This window comes from Tetrao urogallus (genome assembly GCF_951394365.1).
Source record: "Tetrao urogallus genome assembly, chromosome: 5".
Taxonomy (NCBI): domain Eukaryota; kingdom Metazoa; phylum Chordata; class Aves; order Galliformes; family Phasianidae; genus Tetrao; species Tetrao urogallus.
This window is the reverse complement of record NC_136818.1, coordinates 11,190,053-11,201,971: the sequence shown is the minus strand read 5'-3', so window position 1 is coordinate 11,201,971 and position 11,919 is coordinate 11,190,053.

Below are 11,919 nucleotides of genomic sequence, written 5' to 3'. Positions count from 1 at the left end.
GTAATCCTATTTATGGCCCTGACTCTAGGAAGTGAATCTTCACAAAACTGTGCTTTGATTCTGTCAGTTCTCAGACTCCATAATTACTCCTTGGAAAAAACAAACAAACGAACGTGTTCCATCTGAGCTGATGTAAACATTTTTCGCTTAGCATTCTTACAGCAAAAGTTATAAAACAGAAGTCTTTCAGTGGGCACTAAACTGGCTTTGAAGCTTTGTAGTTAAGACTTAAAGATTTCTGGCAAAACCATAAGCAAGCAATTCCTAGAAGGCACTCGGTTTCCTGAGTCAAGATGATCATCATGGCAGATGTCTGTGAAAATCAAATTTACTTGAATAGAACCATAATGATTATTACCACAAGAAACATGCTAATGGCTCAGTTACACCTTCAGTATTTTTTTGGCAGCGTGGAACAGAATCTGCTTTGCTTTAATGTACGACAGCTTATTCCTGACTCCCTTTCTCCTGCTAAATCAAGGAAAGCCCCAACTTTGCAATGCGGTCAGTCTGAGTTCCAAACTCTTCCTATGCACAGTGCACTGAGGAACTGACATCCCCCACCAGCCAGTGTTAGGCACATACAAGACTTAAAAATACTATGATTCTGTGAAATAATTACAAAAGGACTTTGTCACATGAATATGATCTGAATTTAGATATATTGATGTAGAAATGACACTTCCTTGAAAAGTTAAAAAAGAGTGCATTTTATGATCTTTTTATAATCTTTGTCTGTAGTATCTTTTGGGGGAGGGAAAAAATAAAAAGGAAAAAAAAAATGAGCCAGGCAAGTTTTTCATTTTTCCAAAAGATGGAGAAATATGCAAAACAAAAAATACACTGCAATCCTAGGGATGTAAGGAATGAAGGCACTCTGATTCCTTTTTTGTTACATTTTTTCCCTTAAAATAAGATGGGAATGGCAGGGTACCTTATGTTTAATTAAACAGGCTTTAGAGTTTCTAAAGAATTTCTCATTCTTAATTATGAACAAACTACAAATGTGGGAATTTTTATGTGGCATTAAAAATAATGAGCGTTAGGAATTGTCTTTATGTTGGCTCTTCAGAAATACGCAAAAGGCATCCACTGTGGCTGGTGCTGCTTTACCTGCTGAATGAGATTCTTAGATATCCCGAGATATCTAAGCCAGAGCAGTCACAATATAGGAATCAGGAGTGTTTGGCTACCACAGCCTGCCCTGACTGACAAATCCTGAATTCTGGAAATTCAGCTTCAACATCTGGCTTCTCATTTTCAAACGAGTATGTAAAGTCATTGCCCAAATCAGACTGACAAGCATCTTTTTGTAAAGATCTTCTTTGTAGAGCGATATGTATAGGATGCATTTCTGTTTGTCACTTGTGGACGCAGAAGTACTAAATGTAAGCTCCTACTTACTTTCAGATAAGCAGATTACAATTCTGTTGTGTCTGGAAAGACAGATAACTTTAAAAGCATTCTTGGTCTAAAGGTCCCTGTATGCCATGGATGTCCAACCTTTTGGCTTGCCTGGGCTGCACTGAGTGAAGAGGGAATTGTCGTGGGCCGGATATGTGTTGGTTGATCCAAAAGTAATGCCTCCTATTTATCTCCATGAAAAAGACAACCAATACAAAGAGCACTGTATCAGTTTGAGAGAACAAATTCTCAGCTACAGAATGCTATTTTTCAATACAGTCATCACCATCATTAGCTGTGCAATTTTACCCTGCATGCTGCAGTCATAAAAATCTGCACCACTGGCGTTGATCCATTACAACCACTGCTGAAACACACCATCCACCACTTCACTGTGCCAGCATCCACTGTTTGGTCTCCATCACCATTCAGCTAGTGTCAGTGAGCGCCATTTTTTCCACATGGAGGAATACAGTTACACACAATGACCTAGAAGTGTGCATGAAGCCAGAGGCCATTTGGTCAGACTGCCCCTCTGCTGCCATTTGCCACGCAGCAACATGTTACAGAATACTGGGGGGAAGCTTCAGCCTCTACTGCCGGCCCTCCAATGTCTGCCTCTGATGTCATGGGACAATGTAATAAAATAGGAGGCATTACTTTCCAAGCAGCCCTCAGAATACATATTTAATATATATAGTATATATATATATATATATATAATATATAAAGTAACAACACTTAATTGTTTAATGCTTTTTATCACAACATTAAAAAGAGAGCTACAAAACCAAAGAACTCGTGAGATATGTGACCTTGTTTTTGTGAAACTAACGCGTCAGTCTGGTTTGATGGCAGTGGGTGCAATTCTTAGTGAGCTCTCAAGGTGTCCATCAGAGATGATGGATGAAATCTTACTCTTGCTGTGTTTCATCCTTCAGTTGCTCACAAATGTACGTACAGCCTAAAAGCAATGGCACGAGGAAGGTATGACTGTGAAGTGAAAGGATCTCCCTCTGGTAAGAGAAGGCTTAAAAAGTCTGGTAAAGAGACATGATCAAATTTTTTATTGCAACTCTATACATTACTTGTGAATTTTCTAATGGAATATATTTATGTTGACTGAAAATGGACTCACAAATAAACAAAAAAAAATTGATACATATATATATATTTGCAATCTTGAAACCTCTTCTCAAATTCCTGTATCAAAATGGAAAGCATGGCTGCATATTTTTTGAGGCTCACAGGACTGTGTTCAGCCAGTGTATCAAAATCCATAAGCATATTTGCCATAACTTTAGCTGGCACCACACTGCACCCCATGCCCTGATTTCAGCCCGGGACAGCAGGTTGGATGTGCCTGCTACATGTTTTAAAGTACATTCGTGTATTGTGCTTTCAAGTTTGGGTGTTTTAAGAGTTTATTTTCTTTTGCGTAGGTAAGTGATATCCCATAATAATCAATATGACTTAAAACTAATGAAGACCCTTTGACTTCCTCATTCTTTCATGCAGGTCTGAGAGAACCCTTAATGCAAGGCTGGAGCAGAGAAGTTAGTCCTAACGTTAATCTCTTGTGAGGAATGACTCCATTTCACTTAAAGTACTCCAAGCGGTGTCCAAATGCTCACTGAACTCCATCAGGCTTGGGGCCATGCCTCCCTGGTGCAGACCTTTTCCCTAACCCCCACCTGCTCCTCCCCTGACACAGCTCCATGCCATTCCCTCGGGCCCTCTTGCTGTTACAGAGAGCAGAGCTCAGAACTGCCCTCTGCTCCTTGTGGGGAGCTGCATGCCATGAGGCCTCTCAGCTCTGCACTGAACAAACCACAGGACCTCAGTTGCTCCCCATATATCTCGCCCTGCAGACCCTTCACTATCTTCACAAACCTTGGATGCTCTCTAGTTGTTTTACATCCTTATGTTGTGATGACCAAATAAGCGTGTGGTGCTTGAGGTGAGGAGAAGAGTGGGACAATCCCTTCCTTCACCCGCTGTCAGTGCTGGGCCTGGTGCACCACATCCTTGTAAATCCCTGCTCTTTGAACTTTCAAAAATGTGCTAGTCTAACTTGTTGTGGGCCTTCAAGATGGTAGATACATCTCTGCCATTTGGAATACTGCCACATCTCCTCTTACTTTAGGTCACTTTCCAATCCTTTGGCATCACCTACCTGTTAATGTGCTTGAAGGTTAGCCAGCTGGCTGCAATACATTTTGCAGCTGTAAGTCATCCTGCCTCCACCTTTGATGCTAATAGATATGGATGTAAAGCAGTAGGTCCTCACTACACATGATACAGCCCATGTTTGCCTGCTCACCCCTCAAACACGAACGGCAGCAGGACCTTGCTTCAGGGACCCCTCGAGTGGCTTCCTTCAAGGTCAGGAAGCCCTAAAGCCTACAAATTGTGGAAGAATAATTCCTTCATCATCTACTGATAGCTTTGCAGAAAGCACGTGCTAATTTTCCAATCCAAGAAACTTTGACATTTTGCTATTTTCTAACAATAGCAACTTTTAAGTAAGATACTATTTAATACAAGCAATGCTTGTTCTTTAGGGCAGCAAGGGTCTACATGTGTGTGTACTTACTTCAGAAAACATTTGTCCTTCTACTATGAAGTTGTCAAGACTTAAGATTCACTCTAGTCTTTTGTTTCCTGAGATCATCATATCAGAGGAAAAGTCACAGGAGCTCCTCAACAAAAATTTGCACTCCGAAAATCCCAGGATTACAATATTGAACATAACTGACCAAGAAGTGAAGGCTTTTCTTTTCCCATCCAATCTCATCACCTTAGCACTCACATCACACTGTTCACATCGTTTTTTTCTCACATTTTACCTCTCTAAGCTTGAGATACATCTCAGGAAACGTTAAGCCTGGCATTTTCATGTTTGTACTGAAATTGCTAGATTGCAGTTCCATCTTTAGAAGAAGAACACAGCAGGATTTTTCTAGAAGGAAAATTTAACTTCCAACATTAGACCAATGGTTTTACATTTGGAACCGTGTGGAAGAGAAAGCACCATTATGAGCATGGCTTGACTGGCTGTAATGCAAAGCCATCTCTCAAAAGTTTCGAGTCAAAATGTAGTACAAAACCACTAACGTGCAGAAAACTAGGCAACAGATCAGAAATACTCTGGGTAATTCACAGAGAAAACAACTGTGTCTGTTTTCAAGCATGTTATTTGCATGCTCTTAATGGTTATGCCATCGGCTCTGGTGATACGTCTCAATTTGTTACGATTGTTGCACTTCAGCTTTTCACACAGACCTCCTAAAACCTCACTCTAGGCAAAACATCCTAAAACTGAACAAATTAAAACCATTAGGGGGACACAAGAGGTTTGATAGCTCCTAACTCTTGAAATCTACCTACTTAAAAGTAACTTATTTTTATTTCAGCGGAGTAATTAACATCCTCACGTGAGAGATGCAGAGAAATACAAATGTTTTCCTTCTCTTTACAAATGGGAGTACAAAGCCAGGACTTAAAATAACCGTCGAGCTGCTCTGTGATTTCTCCTTTCAGGAGGCCCCCCTGCCGTCTTCCTGGCTACTGTGAGTTATAAATAAGCCCTCTGCAGCACGGTCTAAGTTACGGTTACCATCTGTCTCTCTTTGTGATCCACTTGCAGGGAAGATTCCATTATATAAGAAAACCATATTGTGAGACTTGGAAACTTAGCACTTGCAGCCAAAGCACTTAAGAGAGGAAAACACAGTCCGTAATGCTAAAGTATTTAAAGAAGGATTAAATAGAACTAGGGAGAGGAGGGGAAGGTGAGCAAGGCTCACCATTTCTGTCCTTACTGCAACTTCTCTGGTATGACACTACCAGTTGTTGTACTAAATTACAGATACTAAAGTAGATTCTAAAATTATCAGGCACGGGGGAAGGTCCTGAGCTGGTATAAACTGCAGCCAATGAGCAATGACAATTAACACCAGCTGCCCAGTCATTGCTTTTTTGTAGAATACAAAACTACTTCCACTCAGTTGTATTTAATTCACGAAGTCTTTACAATTAAAGACTTATTAATAAGGACCTACCAAAAACTGACTCAGTTAGCTCAACTTCATCTACAATCTTTTCCTCCCTCTTTCAAATTATTGCATTTTGAGTCTTCTGTTGCAGCAGAATGGCCTTTGCAGATACTGTGCTGTTTATTAAAATGTACTATTTTGAATACGTTCATACAACTCTAAATACTCTTGATGTGACAATGCCACACAGCCCAGCTGCTGTGTTAGAAAAATAAAATCACTCCTCTCTGTGGAAGAGGTCTGCCCCTTAATTCCTTGGTCCCTTCAGGTGCTATTATGGCTAGGCATACTCCAGAAAAACTGGGACCCTGGGAAGCACTGTTGAGATATTCAGGCCCACGATTCCATGTTCCAAGATATCTGCAGATCCTGATTACGAGGCGCAGTAAATTGTGAAGCCAGATCCCCGAGAGAAAAATGCACGTTTTGCCCCATGCCACAGTTCCTCCAGCCCCTGCTGTGTCCCAGAAGCTGAAGAGAAACCCTTAAATTTCAGCTCAACTCCTCCTGTTGTCACTGACAGACTTGGAAAGCGGGCACAGAAATGTGGAACAAAACGCTGCGCGTGAGGTACGGCTGCAGTTTGCCTCTTCCTATCTCAGATGCCAGCACACAGCCCTACGTCCTGCTTCTCTGACACACGGATCCTTCACACATGGAGTGAGCTCCATTGACCATCTCCACTCTACTGAGCGCTGGGCCAATGTCTGAGGGCAGTGCCTTCACCAAGGACACAGCCAGCGCACAGCACAGCAGGGCTCACCCCGAGCGCTCCCTGAGCTCACCTCGGCTTTCCCCACCTCGTTTCCAGCACCATTCCTTGCTAAGAGAGCTACAAGACAGAATGTCCACATGTTGTAAGTTATGGATTATCTGACAGAGGAAAACACCCATGTATGGCATTCCAGACACGGCCAGAGAAAGCATTTCTTGGGGATGTGTCCTGAACTGCTGCTGGCTGCCCAGTTTTGTATTGCGCTGAGGGTTTTCTGCACATACCAGATGTGTTCCCATGTTGGTGTGTATCCTTTAGTGCAACTGGCCTCCCTATAGGACTAATTATCATTTCATAATTTCGTTTTGCAAGGCATTTTTCTAAGAGACCTGAGGGCAAAACAGCACCGCTCTGTAACACACAGCCGCACACCGGCTGGCTCCAGAACGGTGCTGCGTTCCCCTCAGCGTTTTCTTCGCGAACGTTCATTGTATCGACAGAAGCTCTTCTACACCCAGGCCAAAACCGGTGACAAATCGTTGGTAAGCTGTCAGAGCAGCGCACTATTTCCCCCGAGCCGCGCTGCCTTACAGCGGCAGAAGCCGCTAACAAACAGCACCGCGCTCCAAAGCAAACGATCGGCACGGCGCCGGCAGCTCCCGGTGCGCTCGCGCGGAGCCACGCGTCTCACGGCCGCGCGGGATTTCTGACCGCACCGCTCCGCGGAAAGCAGCGCCGCAGCGCGATCCCGTGCCGCCCCGGAGCTCCTTCCGCCCGGCTCTCCGGCCCTTCCACAGCCCTCCGCCTCAACCCCTCCTTCCAGAGGCGTCCCGGGGCCCCGCGCTGCCCGGTGCCGCTCTGCCCGCGCTGCGGAACCCACCGACCCTCCGTCGCCCTTCTCAGAGGGGATGCAGCGAACCCCTGCCCGGCGAGGTGTCCGGTCCGACGAGCCCCTCCGCTCCTTACCTGGGAGCGCTGCCCCGCCGCTGCGTCTCGGCGTAATCCCGGCGGAGCGGGCGGGAGCGGTGGCGGCTGCGGAGCGCCCCTTGGCTGCGGCCGCCGCTCCGCCGCTGCAACTTTCCATAAAAGTCGCGGCGCGCGGCCGGCGCCCGCATTCCAGGCGAGCCCCGCGGCGCGGCAGCTGTCCCGCCTCAGCCTCAGCCCCGGCCCGTGGCGGCTCGGCGTGCCCGGCCCCTCGGCGCGGCGGGGGGCTCAGCCCGGCCGCCCCGTCAGCTCACACCCCCCCCCTCCGCCCCCACCCCGCACAGCCGTCCCCGGCCAACGGGCTTATTTTGGGCTGGAAGCACCACGGAGCTATAAATAACCGGGGAGGGGGGCTGCGCATTCCTGGTCGCGGGGCGGCGGCGGAGCCCCGGGGCCGGCAGCGGTCGTGTCCCCGTCCCGGATCCCCGCCGTAGGGAGCCCCGAGTCCCGCACAGCACACTCACCCCCGGCTGCGGAGCGCTGCTGCCTCATGCCCCTCAGCGGGGCGGCTTTATAACCTGCCGCCGTCAGCTCCTCGGTCGCTTTATGGCACACGCGAAGCAATCGCCTAATAATAGTGCTGTGACAGTTAGCCGATGGAGCGGACAGGAATCCGGCCCGTGCCAGAACCCAGAGCGCGTTCAGCCTAAAGCAGCGCCTTGCTCTGGAAACTTCACTAAGCACAGGCAGAAGCGTGGTTTTATTACATCTGAATGCATTCCTTTTCCCCCTTGTTTCCTACCTTTCCAGTTGCACGGTCCCCAGCGCAGGAGAATGTCCTCCTTTCTATCTCCCTTGTATTTTGTCTGCCAGACTGGAGCCAAGGGGCAGCCGGAATCACAGGCACGGGGCTGATAACCACACGCCCTCAGCCTTTGCCAATCTGAACAACAGATACCAATGCTAAAACACAGTATGTATTTCAAAGGACAGCACAGAACTTTCCCCCCGTGCCATGGTCAGAAAAGTTGTACTGCCAAAGTCAGGGCACACACGCTAATAGGCGGGCATTCAGTTAGCAGCTTTCAGCAGACATACACCCAAATTTGCTCGTATCAAAACATATCTGCACTGCTGTTGTGCATCAGCGAGGACTGGACGCCTTCCTTAAGTTCTATGTTTCATTACCTGCCCTCCAGGGAAGCCTTAGCTCACGTAGTGGGACTATTTGGAAATAAACCTGAGAACAAAACAAAAAACAGCTCCTAAAACCACAAAAAGAGATAACAACTTGACAGAAATAGAAGAAAGCGATTAAACGACACTGATTAGGGGAGAGATCTCAGCAGCAGACCAGCCGCTGCCTTTGTCACACCTCTGATACCTGCTGTGTCTGCAGCACGGCAACCATCCTTGGGGCAGGGTTCTCTTCCTTCGTTAAGATGTCACCTGTTTGACTTCCAGGGCTAAAAATTCCACTCTTCAGCTTCTGGTGGATTGCTGGCCAATGTGTTGAAAATTGATCACTCCTTTGTACCATAGAAGCGGAATGAAACAGGTCTACAAAATCAATTTAAACTGGACAGCTGATCCCATTCCATTCCTTTTTCTCATATGGTCAATATTGTCATATTTTTGTTGGATTCTAAGAAGCAAATTTAAATTTCAATTCAGATGGCTAACTGGTATTAAAACTGCTTCCATATTAAATATTTTTACATTAGATGTCAAGGATTGTGCAAACTCAAGTTTTGGACAGTTATCCAAACAAGCAATGTCACAGTATTATTTTATTTAGTAACACAACCGCAGTTCATTTTGGCAATGGGAAGTTCACAGATATGCTCACTCCAGCACTTGGTTTGACACATTTAGCTTGACAGAAACTAAAGACTACAAAAGACAAGTATAATAACCATTAAGAATGCATTTGAAGTGAGATGATTATAACAACAAAATTGCAAATGATGTAAATACTCGATTCTTCTATGGTCCTTACACATTCAACATTTCTGATCTTAGCTTCAGTTATGACAGGACAGCTTTTAAATTTAGCTTGCTCTTATTAGCACAGAAAGTAGCATTCAAAACTATTTGAAAAGAGGTTATGAACTAAATTCTTACTTCTTAGTTATGAATTCAGTAAAGCCACATCATACCATCACTGCTTTGGTACAGCTCTGGCATTTGAGTTTTCAAAGGTGGCAGACTTGGAATTCTTCAGCTGTGTGGCAGTTATCAACAGATACTCCTTATGTCCCCTCGAGCTCAGTTGTATAAACCTCGGCAAGAAGGCAGCTCCCTCCCACTTCAATTCACAGCTCTGCTTTTGGAGCTAGGAAGGGCAGAATATGCAAATGCTTTTGAGGTCCAAAAGGTCCCAAAGGTATCTGCACATGCACATTTCTCTGCTCCCCTTTTTTTCCCCCCTTCCTCCCTTCTTCTCTCTCTCCTTACCTATTTCTTTCTTCCTTAATTTCTTTTTCTTTTCTTTCTTTCTTTTTTTTTTTTTTTTCCCAGAAAGTTCACATAAATAGAAGCCAAAGTCTAAAAGAAACATCTATTGTTGATACCTCTCTGCAACCAGATGCTGTAACTCCTATTCCGGATGGGAAGCATCAGCCTCATTTCTGACCTGATTCTACAGACTTCTGAGAGCTCTGTGATGTCATGGAAGCATTCCTGACCTAAAGGGATACATTTGTTGAACCAAAAATATCAGGTACTTAACCACTTTCTAAATATTTTGGCATAGCATATTGGTTTTTGTTTTAAATTCTTTCATTTCTGACAGAAGACCACAGAATTAAATCCTTTGGAAACAGCCTCATATCAGCGCTGTTGAATAACATTTGGGTCGTACTCTCTTCTGGAGTATTTTATAAATACAAGAATTGCTCACTCAGGAATTTACTTTTGTAAAAATGTGCATTTCTGCTTTTCTGTGATGAATGCTAAGGTATCATTTTCTCAACATTTTATTGGACCAGACAAACTAAGCTTCCTGTGACACACCAAGTGCCCAAGTGGTATATTTGCTGTGAAATATGCCATTTTCTCTCTTACTGATTCTGAATCCAGTTTGACACCTTATAGTTCAATATAATTCCATTGTCAGACTGCAGAAAGCTGTCATCAGACAGGAATTTTTGAGCACTACAATGAGAGGAGATAAGTATGCTTAAGATAAATGAGAAGGGTGACACAAACTTCACATTCTGGTATTGCAGATATTGTCAACTGAGAAAGAAAAGTACAGCAGAGTGCCAAGTTCAGCAACCTGAATGGTGGAAACAGTGCAACGGTAGCATTTGGAACTTCTATTTTATTACACATAGAATTATAGTTTTGGGGTTTTTTTTTTGTATTTTTTGTTTTTTGTTTTTTTTAATATAATCAGTTGGCATTTCACACAAGTCATATGATACTTTTTCATCATCTTGATCAAACGAACACGACAAAAAGTTGGCTTCAGTAAAACCTATGGAAAGACACTGGCCCTCATCTTCAAGTACCATCAGTTCGGGTTATTTGTGCAACAGCAGTTGAAATGTTTCTAATCAAAGTTTGCTTCAATATGTTACATCACAACAACATGCTCCTGAATATCTGAATGTTTAGAATTAGTCTATAATTAGTCTCATTACTTACTTAACACAGGCTGAATTCTTGTAGGCTGGCTTTGTGTGGCCAAGAATACATCAACGTAGTTTAAAAGCTAACTAGAAAACACTGTTTCAGTTTAAAGGAATTCAAGACTATAGATCATTATTAGCTTTAACACAGTCAAAATGTTGCTGCAAGTTTTCTCATGCCTCATTACTGTATTGCCTCCTAACCAACGTTAAGGTTTCCATATCCTGAGCCACCACACTTTTGCATGTTAACCTTTATGGCCAAAATCACCACATTTCCTCCCAAATAGATAATTGACCTCCTTACAAGGAAGGCAGGAAGACGTAAATGCTTTTAATTACAAAACACTGCCCTCGATTCTGTTTCACGATTAAAAAATTATCATGATTTAAAAACGTATCTTGAAATGCTACATAAGAACTAAGAATTGTATCCATCACCACCACTTAAAGTCTTCGCAGTTTTAAAAAAGAAAAAAAATATTGGTGAAACTAGCACAGCTGTTTGGATATAAAAAGTGGTCTCATACAAACACCTTCATGATTGTTAGATTTTGTGCAAAAAATAAAGCAAAAAAATGCATACTGGAAGTCATTACTGCCCAAATAGTGCCTGCATCACTCTTATACTGTAGTACAAAACGACTGCTTACATCCACACAAATGTAACTTCAGGGCAGTGGCAACATGTTCAGTTTTGTGACTGTGATTTCTTTATTGCATGTGTCACATGAACCAGAGACTGTATAACTGTATATACCCCCACTGAAACACCTCCTTGGCCTAGACACATCATGACTTTGAGACTCTGTAGTGAACATTTTGTACTATAAGCCTTTACATGAGACACATCCATCAGCTCCACTTACTAATTACCTGTGGCAAAAGTACAGTATTTCATAAATAAACTTTACCAAAATATTACAGAAAAAAAGCTTTGGGATACATTAAATATAAACATGATGTCAGCTGAGCTGCACATTTAATTTAGATATATACAACAGTATGCTCACCAGTTCTTTTTGTAGATGTGTATCCTCCCTGAGTCCTTTTCCTTACTTAGCAACATGGTACATTGTCAGATGTTTGCTCATTAACAGCAATGAAAGCTTTGGGGTTAGAAAGAAAGGTGGGAAGGAGCATGTCAAAGTGCACTCCATCTCATATCTCATGGGTTTTAAGC